This window comes from Vidua chalybeata, chromosome 4, assembly GCF_026979565.1.
Source record: "Vidua chalybeata isolate OUT-0048 chromosome 4, bVidCha1 merged haplotype, whole genome shotgun sequence".
NCBI lineage: Eukaryota > Metazoa > Chordata > Aves > Passeriformes > Viduidae > Vidua > Vidua chalybeata.
In genome coordinates this window covers 14,980,532-14,998,002 of record NC_071533.1, presented here as the reverse complement: position 1 = coordinate 14,998,002, position 17,471 = coordinate 14,980,532, and the positions used below count along the sequence as shown (strand labels likewise).

At 39.6% G+C, this 17,471-nt stretch overlaps 2 long non-coding RNA genes across 5 annotated transcripts; one reads left to right on the top strand and one right to left on the bottom strand.

The window, feature by feature from the left end:
• Nucleotides 1-101: 101 nt before the first annotated feature.
• Nucleotides 102-1,307, top strand: LOC128787009 (uncharacterized). The gene is made up of 3 exons (XR_008430534.1): nucleotides 102-370; nucleotides 565-746; nucleotides 1,238-1,307. It is a non-coding gene; the product is annotated as an uncharacterized LOC128787009 (long non-coding RNA).
• A 14,364-nt stretch (nucleotides 1,308-15,671) lies between these two features.
• On the bottom strand, nucleotides 15,672-17,206 carry LOC128787377 (uncharacterized). 4 transcript variants are annotated; one of them, XR_008430705.1, is made up of 4 exons: nucleotides 17,140-17,206; nucleotides 16,840-16,969; nucleotides 16,565-16,677; nucleotides 15,672-15,887 (listed from the first exon to the last, which is right to left on the bottom strand). It is a non-coding gene; the product is annotated as an uncharacterized LOC128787377 (long non-coding RNA). The 4 variants fall into 4 exon arrangements; XR_008430707.1 differs by lacking the exon at nucleotides 16,840-16,969 and having other exon boundaries at nucleotides 17,140-17,199; XR_008430706.1 differs by lacking the exon at nucleotides 17,140-17,206 and having other exon boundaries at nucleotides 16,565-16,690; nucleotides 16,840-17,114.
• Between the last annotated feature and the right edge of the window lie 265 nt (nucleotides 17,207-17,471).

Here is a 17,471-nt window from a genome sequence, read left to right as displayed (position 1 = left end):
GGGCGGGGGGGGGGGGGGGGGGAGGCAGCCAATCAGCGCCGGGCGCGCGCCCGCCCCCGGCCCCAACGCTGTGGAGCGGGACAGGCGCGAGGCGGCTGCTGTGAGGAGGGAGCGCGCGGGGAGCCCCTCAGACCGCCGCGCCTCACAGCAGCGCTGCTCTCTCACAAGCCCTCACAGCGCTGGGAGCCGCCTCTCAAAGCGCTGGGACACCTTCACAACTGCCCCTCACAGCGCTGGGACACCCTTCAGAGACCGTCACACACCTGCCCCTCAACCTCCCTTTGCACTGGGACCCCGTCATAGCTGCCCCCCCTCACAGCATTACAGCCATTCACCGGTGTCTCCCCAGCCCAGGCTCACAATGCCCAAGGTAGGTGCTGAAACTCCCAAACCAACCTCTCCTCACGTTTGGATCAGGCTGAGAGAGAAAGGAGAGAGATGATGCTGTGGGGAGCAGGGCCTCCTGTGTGAGGGGAGGCTCATGCCACCCACAGCAGGTCAGGCTGCTGCTGGTTCATGCCCAGCCCAAACAAGACAGCGCAGGGATTTTATCTGCCCTTCCAGCCCCCTTTGTGCCAACACCACTACAGGCCCTCCCCAAAGCTCAAGCAGAAAAGCAGTTTTCTAAACTTCAGTGAGAGGACAGGAGGCTCCTGAAGACCCCTTTCCCAGCAGTACAACCACTCTTGCCAGAGGAGATGTGACTGAATTCCGTCCCACACAACCTGGCTGGCAAGGCTACACAGGTAAGGTCATGGAGGCTACTGAGGTGCACTCAGCTAAGTGGCTGGAAAAAAAAAAAAAAAAAGGCCTTTGCAGTTTAAATATGAATAATAATGATAGTTCAGGTCTAACAGAGGGACCAAGTTGAAAATATGCATTGACTTCTCTTCCCGCCTAATTTAAATTGCCCAGTACAGCTTTCTCACTATCACAGGTAATATCCCCTTTGTACGATATTACATTGAATAGCAACAATTTGCTTTAATCAGTCACATAAGAAATTACCAAAAAGTATCCAGAGAAGGCAATAACAATATGAGAGCCTGTTCTGGCAACACTTCCCACCCTCAAAGAAATAGATGTTTCATAGGGAAACCACATCACCAAAGAGAATGCTGCAAAATTACAGTTTCTATAGAACAGATACTCCATAGCCTGGGTACATAATTTTACCTGTATAAGGGAACCTCTAGAAAAGAATGAAGAAAAGTCTAGCAAAAGCTGTTTTTTATAGAGTTTCTGGCTTGCCAAGGAAAATTGGAGAAGGAAGATTTCACCACAAATTCCTTTTCAGCAAAATAAATATGCTCAACAAGACCAAAGGTATTCTGTGTCATCTTTGAAAAAAAAGAAATTCTGTTAAGTGGAAATCAATGGAGAGAAGTTCCAATGCCTGTACTAACCTGTGCTTCTTCAGTCCTCCAAGTGCTGACAGCCCTCTCTTAAGGTGTAGGTCCATGGCAAAGACTTTATTATCCCATGGTGAGAGATGTCACTTTGCTTGAGTGCAGCACTGCCATGTGTTTTCCACTTGAGACCAATGTCACCAGGCTCCCTCTGTGACAGGCTTTCTAAGCCTTGCTGTTCAAGGCAAATGCTCATTAGACTGACTTAGATACTGACAGCTTCTTTCATATTCCTTTAGGCCTGCCTTGTTGGCTGGAAAACTTGGTCTTTTATTCCCAACATGATCCTGCTGAGTGTATGCTCTGTATCACACAGACAGACTTCTTTTGAGATCAGTTTTCCCAGCACCTTCCCTTGAACTATCCATTAACTACAGCAGGTACAGCCTGAAGCCACCTTCATGTCCTCTGTTCACACATCCTTTCCTTTTCCTCTTTTTCTTTTCCCTCTTCCTCCTGCACTTTGTGCTGGTAACAGAAACCTCATTTAGGAGCTCTTCTATTAACAAACAAGCCAGATGTATTTCGGCAGATTTCATTCCTGTTATAGATAAAGGCCCAAACCTGGAGGCCAGTCTGTCATCCTGGACTGCAGGATGTGTTGTGTTGTGTTGTTCATTGTAAAAAGCATCCAAGTGTATCAGGAACAAATAAATGGGAATAAGCTCTCACCTAAATAGTGCAGATATAGCCTAGGTTTATGGTTAGCATGGACATTTGTTTTCTCATATATCCTTGTTTTATTACTATGATTGCTCATTACAAGTAATCAAACGGCATTAAAAATGAACAACATCTGAATGGTTATTCCACAGAACATAAACAAATTTTGAAGCTGTCGGCAATGGAAGGGTGCCATTGCATCTAGTGCAGATTTAGCTGGATTTTTTGTATGCAAAGAAAGGCCCAATGCAGATCATTTTACTGATAACTTTTCTTGTTAATACTTACCTACATGGAGAAGATAAATGTAGGATTTGCAGAAACTTTCATTTTCTTTGAGCATTATCCATCCTCTTAGCTGAAACGATAAGAGCAGAGACATCATACAGGTTGTAGGGGAAATCACTAGTAACTGTATTACCCTGCTCCTTGACTTGAATTAAATTTTATTTGGAGTTAAAAGGGTTGAGTTACAAAAGGTGACCTCATCTCAAGCTGGTTGAAATTACTGAATCTGCTGGGCTACAAATAATTGGCAGGTAGTGAAAAGTGTTTACTCTTCAGGGCAGTGCCTCATGTTCTGCCTTATCCTGTACCTACTGCTCCAGCTTCCTGCAGCCACAGAGCAGAGCTGTGACTGACAGCTGCCCTGACTCTCCCCACACAGTGAAATCACCAGCCATGTAAAAATGTTTTATCTAGAACTGGAAAGAGAGGCTGTGCAAATCTTCTTAACCAAAAAGGTATAAAACTGCTTTGTCAAACAAAGGGGGTTCTTTTGCCTTAATTGACTAAATTCCTAACTTAAAGATTTGAGCAACTTTGCTGCTCACCAAAATATGAGAAATATGTACATACACACATACCTTTGTCCTGCATGCCTGCTTTCAGATTTTAATGATGTTTTTTCCAGATTCTTATCACCAACCTTCAAATCCACTTCTGGTACTCTGAAGTCTATGGAGTTCTGATACTTGCATCAATGGGACATGGGTCATGCCCTTCTATAATCTCTGCAATAACAAATTAATCTCTGCTTTAAATTTTTAGTAGCCTGTACATAATAATAATAAATTACAAGGCACTGGTCTGTTCCTTTGACAATTATTTATTAAACTGATGCATTTATAAATATAAAACAGGGTTTGAAAAAGCCCAAAATCTTCTAGAAAATAATTGATTATATGGAAATAATGAATTTCTCATTATTCTTAACTGAAAAAGAAAAATTTGGCTTCCTACTAATTAAGTGGCTACAAATATTTTACTTCTGTATCTAGAATGCCAGTGGAAAAAACTAGCAACTTGAATACAGATCAAATCTTGGGTAATTCTCCTTTGGCTTCAGAATAACTGTATATTCTTTGGTCACAAACTGGCAGGCTGATAAGGACAGAAAGGTGTGAAATGTGTGTTGTACCGGATTGCACGCTTGTCAAAACCACTCATTGCTTCATGCCACCATATGCTGATTTGTTTTTTGGCTATGTGATTTATCTGCATGACACTTCCTTGTCATTCAAAAAGAGACCGTGGATTTTCTGCAGACTGAGAAATCCTGTTAGTCAGTGAGGAACCTTTTCTCTTACAGAAAGGAAAGAAGCTGTACTTGCACTCTGTTTCCCTTCTAACAGCTTGCAAAGAGATCCACATCTGGCAGCTGTGAAAAAAGGGGTGACAACAAAGAATGTGCCTTCACAGTTTTGCATAAGTTTTGACAACTGAGCATGAAGTTTGTAGAAACTGTGAACAGCAGACATTTGGAACTCCGACAAAGCACATACTTACTGCATAATCCTAAACCAGAAATTTTAACACATTTTTTCTTTTCCAAATCTCTACTCATGCTGTCTAGTTAGGCAAAAGAGATGGTAAAACTAACAAAGCGTCCCTTTTTCTCCTCCTCTTTCATTGCCTTGACACGTCATAATACTTTGGAAGAGACAATTCAGATCCATGGCACCAACTTCTAAACAGCCACTTCAACTAATGATTAGTAAACCTTCCTGGCCTTGGATCCTTTGGTAGATACCTTGGGGTTGAACTCCCCTCTAATCCAGATCAGTACCACAGTTTTTAGGATGACTCTTTAAAGCAATGGAACAGCTTACCATCATCATTAGGTATTTTTAGATTAAGTCAGAAATAGAGTTCCTTTTAAAATTGTCAAAACCTCTGAAACATAAATTTAGGTAAAGCATTTGCTGTTGTTGAGCATATATGTTTGGAAAGAGCACTGAGGCGAAAACTTCAACTTTAGATTTATATGCTTTTATATACTTTGCCAAACCATAAATTATCTCGGAAAAGGGAAAACTCGACACTGATTGGACTAGAATCTTACTTGGTATCTAAGGATACAGCTCAAAGTTGGTCTTATCTGGGCTCTTATCTTCATGCATGGTTTACTTTCCATCACTTGTGGAGGCAGGCAGCTTCCACAAAACAATTTTTATGAAGAGAAGCATCAATCCCTAAAGCAGAGTAGCATCCAGTTGCAAAGTATGTTGGAGTGGCTGAACAGAAAATAAATTTTGTTAACTTTAGCACATCGGCTTAACTCCAAATGTTTTGTCTGCCACTGTGTGGCAGTGCTGATAAACACTGCTGGCTGCTAATCTTTCTTCTTGTGAAGCTTCATGTCTCTGCACCTCTAGATTTAGGGATCCCCACTGGGCTTTATTACCCAGCCCCTTCTACCAGTGATACTAATCATGTGTGCACGGTGGAGTGGAGGATACAAACCTTACAGCCCCAAGAGCCCAGAGCTTGCTGGTCACACTTGATACAGCAACTAACAACAAAGAACTGCATGCACGAACTGGTCTTTGTTTAAGCCTGGGAAGCCCAGCCTCACCAGGCTGCAGGTACTCCAACAATTCCCTGTGGGAGCCTGCCACTGTGACACCTGTGAAGAATTAACACAGAGACTAACTTGATGTCTTAGAGAAAAAAATAGCCACCCACTCCCAGTGCAGGCTCTTACTCACCCAAACCAAGACTTTGGTGCTCCGGCTGTTCTGACATTATTTGATTTACACTTTCTATCCCCAGCTGTATAGCTGGCATGGACGTTGGTTCATTGAGCAAGAGCCTTTTAAAATCACCTTGAGAAATTGTTCCCTTCCCTCAGAAGAAGCACATTTCTCATAGTTCCTGGTGCATGTGACACTTACCTCCACTTACTTTTACCCCACCTTCTGACAACCTTCCCTTGAGGTCGTTCCTTGGGTTTTCTTCCTACTGCAAATGAATACTTTGTTAACAGAGTCTGTGCTGGACTAGGATTTATTCTTTTAGACACTTTGACTCCTCTTGCCATTTGTCATCCCAACAATGTTTAATGAACTTGTGGAATCAAAAATAAGCAGCAGCAAGCACAATGCTCAAAGGAAATAATTTCACGTACTTGCTTTTTTGATTTTTCTTCCTTTTCTCCTCTATTCCCTTTCCTTGTGCAAATGAAGTAAAACAAGAAAATGGTCAATATTTTTACAACTTAAAAAAAAATTACACGTTACATAAAATATTAACTTGTGAGGGTTTGGAGTTTTTTTTGAAGAGTGAGTTTAATTTAAAAAAATTAGCTAGTCATTGTAGCAGGCAGAGGCCCTGCAAGGCCTCCATGGCGATCACTCACCTAAGATAAGAAATGCAGAGTCATGATGAGTGGACCAAAGCAGCCCCTCTTCCGCCCTCAGACCCTTGTTATCTCTCTGTAAGGCTATAGGTCATGTTCTCCTCAACCCTGGCCACTGACAATTTCCAACACCCCAGAATCCTACATAAACCCTCATCTCTGCCCAATTTGGCAGAGGAGCTGTCACTGGAAACCTTCACAGGAGCTGCCAATAAAGACACCGCTGCGGAACTCCATACAGATTTCTCCTCTCTCCATCTCCGCGTCTGCCAGAGGCACTTACAAGCAAAGAGCAAAATCACCAAGAGCTGAATTCACTAGAGCTGAAATCACTCCAGAGTTGCTCACTAGGTCGCCTGCGGCTGGGAGCTAGCCTGGGGGACCCAGACACGCTGAGCGAGTTAGCACAGTGCTATCCAGGACACCTACAGCGGCAGCTGCCCAGGGGGCCGGATGGACCCCTGGGACCCAAGGCCACCGTAAGTCATGATGTGCAAGTAGCATTTGATATAGATACCAAAATTCTAAGCCATATATATTGATTGGGTTTTTAAGTTCCTTCCTTGTGCTGAGCAGCAGTTCATCCATCCTCAATTCACTAAATTTTTCCATTTCCATAGATAATTCCAAATTATATTCTCTTTTGTCCACACACACACAGAAAACCAGCTAATTTTTGCCACCAGTTATCAAGCCACAGTTTGCCTAGATATGAAATTAAATGTCCTCATCTTCTGACTTAATACCAAGTCTACACCGTGGCCTAGTCCCATTTGTTAGGAATAGTCACAAGTCCCACAACAAGCAGTGTTCTCCCTGGCCAGCCACAAATCATTTCTGTTGTTCTCAGAGCATCAGGAGACAATGGCAACAGCACCATGATGCAAATAACCTCACTCCTTGTAGCCCTCATGTCATTTTCATTTCTTTAAATAATTTCCAGATGACTTGTACCCAAAAATCCATTCTAAGCCTCCTATAAATCTCATTTGCACTTACAGAGAAAGGTTTGCAAGAGCAACTCTTTTCTTTCATCTAAAATCTTTCAGCTCCAAATATATTAGCAGGTCTGAATACCCTTTTCTTGTTCTGTCACTTTAAGTAACCATTTTTGTAGTAATTTTTAAGACTGTGGTTGACTGTCATACAAAGCCTTACCTAATTGTAAAAGGCCAATTACCTGGCACAACTTTTAGCTGTTAGTATTCTATTTATCCTACACTGGAATTAATTCTCCATCTAAGAGCAGACTCAGTCATTTCCACATTTTCATTCCAGAAATAAAATATAACAGTAACTTCATTTTCTGCTACTCCAATTCTCATTTTCTTCCTTCCTATTGATGATAGTACCCAGCTTTCTCATTTGCAAAATATGGTGTTAAATGTCTGTACTGCAGTGACCTGGACCTTTTGCTTCTCAAGTAGAGACCTACTGAGCACAAACAGACTGAGTCAGTTCTAGAGGTCAGCTTAAAATTGAGGGAATCTTTGGATCTAAGCCTCCACAGGGACATGAAAAATATGGTGTTAGAGGGATTGAAAAGAGAAGCTGTACCATTTTGGGAAAAAAGCACTTATGAGAACTGTTATTAGCATTTTAAATTTAAGTTATCATAATGATTTGATGTATTATTATTAAAATATTGTGATATGAAGATTATTATACTGTAATACTCTCAATAACTTTAAATGTTTATATTTCTAATCATTAATTTAATGTTGTCAAATAGAGAGTTCAGCTGTTTTCACCTATAATGACTGTGTGATAGAATTTCAGTCTCTCATTTTCACATATCAAACACACCTTGGGGTAGGTTCTTTTCTAAAGAATATAATGCTGCAGTTCTATATGTCAGGTATTCAGTGATATAAATGACCCTAAATTATTTCTGAAAGAGAAATCCCTGTTGGAAAATATACTTTAAAAGGTGAAATGAGCTCATTAAACTTCTGTAAGCAAGATACCAGAATCCTACCTTCTGGCCAAGTGAAAACACTGATTCACCAATAATCTTTTGAAAAGCTCACCAGAAGAGTTTGAGATCTGCAGCAAAGTTCAGGACAGTTCACTGCTGGCAATTTCATGGCAATGATCCGTATTTTGCTTTGGGATAGTGGATTTCTTGCTTTATAGCTGCTGTATCTCCAAGAATGGCTTTTGCTTTCTGAAAAAATACTGGTAAGTAGTTAATGTATGTTCTGATGTTTTACAACCTTTAAATGCTGCATATGCCATACTCTGGAGCAAAGCAATTGACTGACTCCCTTTTTACCCTTGTCTTACATAAACACTTGAAAATCACAACTCCTGTTGGGCCAAATGCCATCAGTAGCAGGTAAACAAGATGCCCTATTCACTTCCACGTAATGATTTCTTTTCTATGTTAGATTAGTATTTGCAACCTTTTAAAAATCCTTTTACAATGCATTTATAAAGGAAAAATAACTATTTCAAATGCAAGAGGGTGTTGCTGAGAAATTACTTGGGAAAAATGCTGATGAATAGAATAAGAAACCTTGGAAATACAGACCACAATGGAAATAAATAGGGATGATCAACATAAAAGTATTAGCAAAATTTGGTAGTATTGTTTGGCCTCATACTTCCCTTGCACACAAGAGCTTTCAGAGTAAATAGAGTGAAAAGATGGCTCACAGTGAGATCAAGTATTTCTTATCCTTTTTGATGAAATCAGAATTACACTCTCAGACTTGTTTTCATGTAAGAGTCTTCCTACTGTGATTAATCTGCACTTTCTCTGAGAAGGTAAATAAAACAATCCCACTTCTACAAAAGATTTTCAAAAACCATCTGATGGCTTAACAAGTACTAGGCTCAGTGAAAGGCACCACCACTTAGGAAGATCTCAGGAAATGGCGACTCCTACCCTTTTTGATGTGGGAGTTTGCTGCTTTGCCATGATTTGAGCAGCAGCTGAATTTGTCCCTCTAAACTCCAGGGGGTTTTATTACATCCAAGAACATTCTATCCCCTGCCTGTTTTGTCTGATTGGCAGCACTTCCTAATTAAAAGATAATCACAATATTTCAGAAAGGATTAAAACAAAATCAGTTCATGAAATACCCTGTGCACCACTCTACTTCAAACAATCCACATGAAATTCAAGGATAAATCGCAGACCCAGCAATGTGGGGCTCATGTGAGAGCTAATGAGGCTCTTTGGCTGTAAGCTGGCTATCATTTCAGCATTCTTTAATACTGTTGTGACTGGTGACCTTGCTACGATGCTATTGCACCATGGTTTAGTTAGATGTGCTTAATTTCATATAACTCTTATTATTCTAAATTAGATCAGCTTGCTCTGAATGAGCAATTTCTTTCTTTCAATTAGAATATTAAATCATTCTTCTTCCTTTCTAATGTTTAGCATAACGTCAGCTAGATAGAGTGGTATCATGTGCTACACAGCAAGAGGCTTGTGCTAGCACATTCCTCCTGCTTGTATTGCTGTTACCACCTGCTGTCCCCAAAAATAAAATTTAAAGAAGAGGATGTATGTGCAAACACACAGATTTCAAAGTACAGGCAGATTCCAGGGTGTAATTATAAAGAAATTGTTTTAGGACATTTAACTGAAAGCATATTTAAAATGCCAGGATCAACAGCATACAGAAGCAATTGAATTTTGTGCTTTTAAGGGTTTGGGGGGTTATCTTCCACTTGGCTAAAGATGATGGTGATGACTTCGGGGACAGGTTGGGTAATTTATTTTCAGTTAACACATCTCCATGAATCAAGTTGTCACATAACACCACATAAGGTTAACAGTAGGAAGAGGTATAATTTGTCACACAGTCACAGCAGATTAGTGAGGTAGTCACTGGGCTGGCAAAAGCATTGGCAAGGAGGAGACTGAGGGGAAAGAACAGGAGTGCGAAGAGATGGGATCTCACTCTCACAGTCCCTGTGGGCAAAACAAGGGTTTATTTCCCCCTTCAAACACCTCTGCAGCACTGGGTTATACCTTGCTTTTGAATAACAGGTTAGAAGTGAACCTAGTTACAAAAGAATGAAAAATATTCAAATATTGAATAAGTAAACGTCATAATCAACTAGAAAAAGACATGTAGGATTTTCATAGGCTGTCACAGAATTTCAGTCTAAGGCTGAAACAACAAAAAGCTCTCCTAGGTAAATCCAACCACCAAGGACCAGAATTTTGGACAGTTTTATGCTCTGGGGTGGTATTAAACAACAGGAAGCTTTTATAGGTACCTAAACTGTCCATAAGAGAAGAGTTATTTGCAAAAGTAGCAAATTGTTCAGAGTATTCCAAGGATAAAAAACTCAAGGAAGTAAGAAAAAGCATTAAGGCTTAAATATGTGTAAAAAATCCTGAGAATCTTAAATTAACTGAAGTGCAATGCAACAATCTAATCTTTAAATTGTGTCAGTATCAATAAGCATTTTTGGCACAATTTACTTTTCACATTACAGAAATGTATTCAGGGCCACTGTGGTCTCTGTTTTGCACAAATGTGAGCGGTTTACAAAGTGAACACCAGGACATAAATCTGAGGAGTTTTCTCCCGAATGTAACAGAGACAAGAAAAACAGAGCTATGAATCAAATCTTTGCCATTTAATATTTCATATCTATTGTTATATTGCACACTGCTCCACATGAACTTCTAGATAATTTTATATGGAAAAAAGTTCAAAAAATATTCAGCCTATTAAAGAATCAGTGGCAGAGAACTCTGCATTTTTTCAAGGAATGTTTTGACCATGGCTCCATGGATGGTTCCAGTCATTTACTGGGTAAATGAATTATTTAGTTGAAATAGGCAAAGACATTTAGCAAAAAAATCCAGTAAATCAGGAAGTCTTATACTAGAACACAAGTTAGAGGTTTCCCAAATCCTCAAAAGTTAAACCACTTGTGTTTTAAGAACCTTATCCATGTTTCCCTAGTAGTGCAAGGAGTTTTCCAAAACAGCCGATTTCTTTGGACAAATAAGTCTTAGACAAGCTTTTGTGTTTGAGAGGGCCACAGATGAGGTAAGTGCATAACTCCTCTTCAGTCAATTCCTAGAAAAGTTTTCCTAAGCTGTGAGATTTCCCATTTCATATCCAGAACAAACCCTCAGCTGCAGTCCCAGGTGTAACATCGGTGAACAAGGACAGTTTTTAGCAAGGAACTCTTCCTACAGTTAGAAAGGACAGAATAATGACAACAGGCAAGTGCTTGTGAAGCCTCTGGAATGCAACCTGGCAGGCCTACAGACTCTGCCATCGATTGACATTCAAATGCTTGACAAGGAAAGCAGTAAGTGCTCTTAAGGGGGAAGGTGAGATACAGCCAAGGCATTAGACCAATGCTTTTTCCACTAGACTAAAACTCCCCCATCATGAGAAATTCATTGCATAGTCTTGCTCTTCTTTCTGTCAGCTCCTGCCTAAGAAAGTGTGTGCCACTAGACAGTGTCTACCTTGGCCTGGAGGAAGAGGGCTCTCATCCTAAAGAGCTCCTTTTCCTAACACCATGCCCCATATCCTATCCTGGCAAGCTGGAAAACTCATCTGGGACAAACACGTGTGGATTCATTTTAGTTTAAGAGTCAGGAAAAAGCAACATTTTTGCAAAACCTTGCCAGTGCATCAGCCTATGCAATACCAATATGTTGAATATGAAATGCAGTTCTGATTACTCTCACTTTAAAGACAATCAAGCCAAACTGGAAAAGGTGTGGAGAAGGATGATTAGTGGGACCAAGTTTTTCCATGTCCAAAACTCTTCAGCCTGGAAATGCATGACTAAAGGGGAGAGAGAATAGAAGTCTAAGAATAACACTGAGTGACAGAAGCTGCTGATGTGAGTATGGCTGTTCCTTAATACAAACAAACAAAAAAACCCTCCAAAACCAATTTCCCTGGTTGTTTTCTCTTTTCAAGCTGACTACAGCATAAAATATTAAACCTACAATTCTAAGAAGCAAAATTGTGTTTAGTTTTCCAGCTCATTGTTAAGTCCATTATGTTGAAATATTAAATGCCATGAAAGAAAATAATAATTATTTGACCCAAAACTAATTATAGACCAAAAACTAGAGATGGTCATCAGTAAATATCATACCTTGTCATTGCCAGCTCCAGCAAGGTGCCAAATCTCGATGACTCGGGTTTTTCTTCATTGCTAACTTCAAGTTCTAGGCTGACGACACTTGACAAGCTTTGGAGATTGCCCTTCCTTGACTGTTACCCAGAGAAAAGTAAAAATCATCCCAAATCTAGAAGAGTCATTAAATGTAAAAAAGAAAAACTTCTAGGACACGGCTAAGTCCAACTGTGAAGTGTTCTTCTGTGTCACTGCCCAGCCTACCTGACATCAGCTGGTAGTCCAGTCTGAGCCCTGGCATGAGAAATGGAGCAAGAGCTGTGTGACAGGTGACAGATGAAGAAACATGGCAGAGAGGAAGCAGGAAGTGGTTACTGGACATGGAAATGGTGTTTTTACTTACTACTGGTTTTAAATGACACAGCTGACCTTTACCCGTGTTCAGGAAAAAACTATTTTTTCTAATTTCTCCGTCTTCAACATCCTCAAGTTTATGACAGTCAAGATATTTCAGTGCACAAAAGATTTTTTAAGTTACTTCTTTTGCATAAGAGGTCTGCAGCTTAGAGAGTTTTACCTAAATACATTTTCTACCTAAAATAACATTTGAAATAATTACATTTTTTAAACATAACCTAGAATTTTTAGAATTGGTAATTAAGCACCAACATTGTAAATAATGAAAATCACTGGATGAGGAAAACCACTGACTGAGGAATTGGTAATGGTGTTTTTTGATAACTGTCCAAGTGAACTGTTATGAATTGGTACTGTAGATTTGGCTTCCCTGCAAATCAGCTCACCACGAAAGTTATCATCCAGTGCAGCTCAGCTGCTCTTTCCAAACCAATTAAGTTAGAATTCTAAAGGAAAGGAAATTTGGGTATGAAAACTTGATTGCTTCCTGTTGCTTTAAATCACATTGCTTTATATCAGTCCTCATTATTTACTCTTATTATTTGCCTTTTTCTATGTAAAAAAAAAAATAGAAGGTATTTTCCCAAAGATGTTATTATGTTTTTTTTTTTTTTTTTTAATTCAGAGGCAAAATAAGTACCATGGCAATCAGGCACTTGGCATTTAATATTTGATAAAATTAGAGACCTTCAGAGAACCATATGCCAGATATCAAGATTTCATTTGAGAATGAAAGTCTTTTCTTAGCTTTATAAAACCCCACTAACTCCAGAGATTACCCTGCCTCATCACTTGAAGCTTCTACAGAAGAGCACTGCAAAAAAACTTGTAACACATTTTTTCTTGCCATCTCTCAAGATCTCACAGAGCCCTAGACTGGAACTCTTTTCCATTTTAATATGTTTCACTGAAAATATTCTTATAGACACAAGCTGAAAGCCTGAAGCACCACAGGCAAACAGATACCTAAGAAATGTTTCAGGAGAAAGCAATCCCTGTTTCACCTGCTCCTGAACCACATTAGTTTTTCCCAGCTTCAAGTAGCTGCTCATCCTCTCAAGTGTTCTTAGTGTGCTTGGAAAAAGCTGTCAGCTTCTCCCTCAGACACTGTTTTGTTGGCTACTTACTGGAAAAAATAACTCTGGAGAGAACCTCACATGTGTCATTTGTCAGTTCTGTTTTGTTCTTATTTAAAGGCATGACTCATTGAGTTGAAGTATACAGCATAAATAAACAGCATGTCAGATAGCAAGTGCAAGGCTGGCCTGGTATTCCTTTTTGTCCTCTGTTCCTTTCACTTAAATCCCCAAAGTTTTGCTTTCTTCTGACCACAGTGCAGAAGAAAGTAAACCCTCTGGGAATGAAAAAGCCCTAACCATTTTCCAGAACCACAGTCCTTTGGGATCTGGCATAAATAAGTAGCTGTTACTGTTATTCCATTCTCCTCAGACCTCTCACAGGTAGCCCACAGTAGCCAGGCTGAGCTTTCTCTGTCACAGGGGCTGCCCCAAGTGATGACTGGCACAGTGGCACCACAAGAAAGGATACCTGAAATGTGAATGAGCTCCTAAGAAACACTGTCAGGTAATTAAAACTGTAATATTGTGATGATAGACAAGGCAAACACCTCTGAACAAAGGTTCCTTCATGTTGTCAAAGGCTGAGTCTAGTAGTGTCAAAAACCTGGCATGTGGGTTTTTTTTTTTATACTTTATACTTTCTTTTTAGGTAGATCCATTCCACACGTACCTTTTCCAAGTGTTAAATTTACTAAAGCTTTAAAAAAAAAGTTTAAAACATTTTCAATGAATGCTTCTTTTGGCTGGGCCTAAATTCAAATTTACAGTAAGAGCCACTGGGTCCTTCTCTCTGTTGTGAAACAAGGTAATACACCTTTGAAAATAGGCCCATGTTGTATTGCTAGATAAAGGAAATTCCTTCCCACCATTCATCTGCTAGCCCTTATTAAACTACTTAGATTGGGACATCAGAACTACAGTAAATATCTTTACATTTTGAAATCTATCATGTGGTAAACACAAATGCCACCATTTACTAAGGAAACTGAGTTCCAGGGCAATAAAATTTTCATTATACTGATCAAATGCATATTTATTAATTTAGACTCAAGTTTATGCATTACTCTGATTTAAAAAAAAAGGTAGGAAGACCAAATCAGCTTTTTCATGTGCGTGTTAACCTTATACACAGTGCCTGCCCTTGGAAAATAATTCTCTAGTTTCCTTTTAGCCAAGCCATGTGACTGTGTGCCAAAATGGGATTTAATTTGGTCAACCTAGATTATATAACTGGGTCTTTTCACTGATTTCTACGTGTCAAAAATTGCAGCTCAAAGATATGGTTTGTTTCAAGGACGTGTGTCAGCAGCTTTTCCCTAGTGAAGTTATTTCAGTCATCATGTTTGTTATCCCAGAATAATGATTAGGATCTGTTACCATTGCCCATGGTACACAGTCTGTACTTATGGCTGGTATATTTTCAGTAAATAGTTTGACAGCTGCAGCTAACAATAAATATTCTTCCCAAGACTAAACATTTCAGTACATGCTCTCTTTCTCTTACAGATCATTATTAATTTCTAATACAAGACTGATTGCATTCTCTCTTCAGGTTTTTACATACAGCTCTAGGTAACATACAGTGATAAGACTAAATTTCGACATTACTTTCCAACCAGAGCTGGAAATGTCATCCAATTTCTTTCAGAGGTTTATGGTGAGATTTTTTAATTAAAAAAAAAAACCAAAACAAAACAAAAAACACTTGGGATCCAGTTTTGAATGGAATTTGCAGTAAAACTGTAAGATATAACTCAAGTGGGCGTGCTCCAAGCACCTTACTTTCAAGTGCTATGTAACTATTGGCTTATCTTTCAAGACCTCTTCCAGCAAAAAAACACCAGGAACAAATGCATACACAAGTTTCCAATGCTTCTCAAAACTCTAAGTTATCATCCTTTAATTGAGGGATTTGGAGAGATGAGGAGGCTGACAGGCACTCAAGTTTAAAAACAATCCACAGCATTTTCATTTCATGTCTCAAAGATTTGGCAACAATTGTTGAGCTGCAATTCAAAGCAACTTCGTTTTCAAATTTCAGATTCAATTCAGGAAGCAATTGCTTTGGTCGCAAACCTGGCCTAACAAGCTCTTGATTTTGCTCCTGTGTCCTGCTGCACAGTTGTTTATGGATTCACAGATTTCAACCCTACCACTGAGACAGCAATCCAAAGCACAGAGACTTAAATTAGGATTTAAATTATTACAGGAATATACCTTTGTGGCTGATGCATTTACCTTATCAAATTATGAAATATTTTTTTTTAAAGTTTAGGACCAAGATCTTAAACTGGCTTTGGAAGTTGGCCAGGACATCCTGCAGTACTATGAACATAGCAACAATATATTCTTGGAAAACAAGTTTTGAAAGAGTCAGGCCATTTTATTTGGTTCCTGTAGACAACAGGTACTATTTTCCTAAAGACATCCAATAACACAGCTGGAGGTGACCAGCATGTGGACGACCACTGCTAGGTCTGAACAATGAGGACTTCTACAAAGCAGAAGGACCAGGCTTCTTGATCACTTGTGGCTAGCAATAAATTCAACAGGAATTCCAGGAGTCTTCCAACTACAATCAGCAATGCTTCTGTCACACTGGGAAATGAGAAAAAAGGCCAAGAATTTGAATTTGACAACTGCTTCTCACCTCCATATTTGTATACATGCAGACGCCACTTCTGCCAGGAAATTGGGAAAACTTGGTTTTGGTCATGAAATGTTTTTGTTTCTATGATAACTTTCCTTCCAAACTTCAAATTATTATTTCTACTAAGAAATGGCAGGTCAGAATAAATTATAGAGAAGATTCATTACAAGAGATAATCGCTCTCACTTTGCCAGCAGCAGCAGCTTAATGAAAAGAGCAAGTGTTTGGCAATGCCTTAAAGGCTTCATATAGGCCTGGCCCAGGAGACATCATGAATCCCAAGTGTCACAGTAAGAATCAAATCCTTGAAGCAATATTCCTTCCTTCTCTAACTTTTCAAACTTTTGAAACCGGCTAACAACAAGAAAAAAATCAATAACAGTGATTTCTGCAGGCATTCCTAGGTCTGTTTTCAGCTGAAATTATTTCCCCAGGAAATGGCATTTACTATGGTTTCAATAGCAACTGGCTGCTGGAACCACTTCTAATTACTATCCTGTTCTTCACCAGAAGATTGCTTTACCACAGTGCCATCACATTTTTACAGGTGTACCTTATCTAAACTTGTTCCCCTTAAAACTGGATATGTTTGGCAACAGAAAAGATACAAGAGGAAATTACTGACCATGTTTAAATATTTTATCTCTCAGCCCAGTGAAAGGCTGGTTTTGGGCTGCTTAAATAACTCTGCTTCATTCCCTCTCAGAGCAGTGTCCTCCCATGCTGCACCTGAAAAGTCTGCATATAAAAACTAATATAAACACACATTGTCAGGCAGACAGAAAAGAACATATGAAATAAGGTATCCTAAATGTTTTTGAGACAGTGAAAGAAGTTAGTACCACCAAGAGAGATGAAATCTGAGAACAGAGCGGGGAAAGAGAACAGTACCATGCTTACCATTACTATCCATTTTGAAAGCATTAACTCCACCCATTTTCACTTGCCAACACAATCAGCCATAGAGGAGCAAGAATAATCCTTACAGCATTATGTTCACATAACTGTAATCAAAGTTTCCAGTTTTCTCCTAGTTTAACAAGTAAAACAAGTTCTGAACTATTAGGCTGGACTTAAGTAGTTTATCTTTTATACTTATCCCCCAGAGAAACACCTCTCTTGCAATACACTAACACTTGCATTGACAAGCAGGGCTTTTCCTAGACCTAAAATGTTACAGGACTTTATAGTCAGGCTCACGTCTCAGAAGTGTTTCCTTTGAATGGCTACAAAGTGATTCCCTTTCTGCTTCGTTTCCTCCTTTAAGTCTGCACAGTGGCAGGTTACAAAGCCCTCTTAAAGCTGTTGGTGAGATCACAGTGATCTAACGTGCCCGGACGCTGTGATGGTGCAGAAAGGTTGCTGACCTCAGACACCTGCCCTCTGGCACACCAGTGAGTGAGAACTGTTCCCAGATGGAAATGTGACCATCTATACTTGTGACAACATTTATTTCTCATCCTGACCATGAAGAGGGCACTGCTCCGATTCCAATGCTCTGGGCCAGTAAACACGGGCTGAAGGATAGCAGA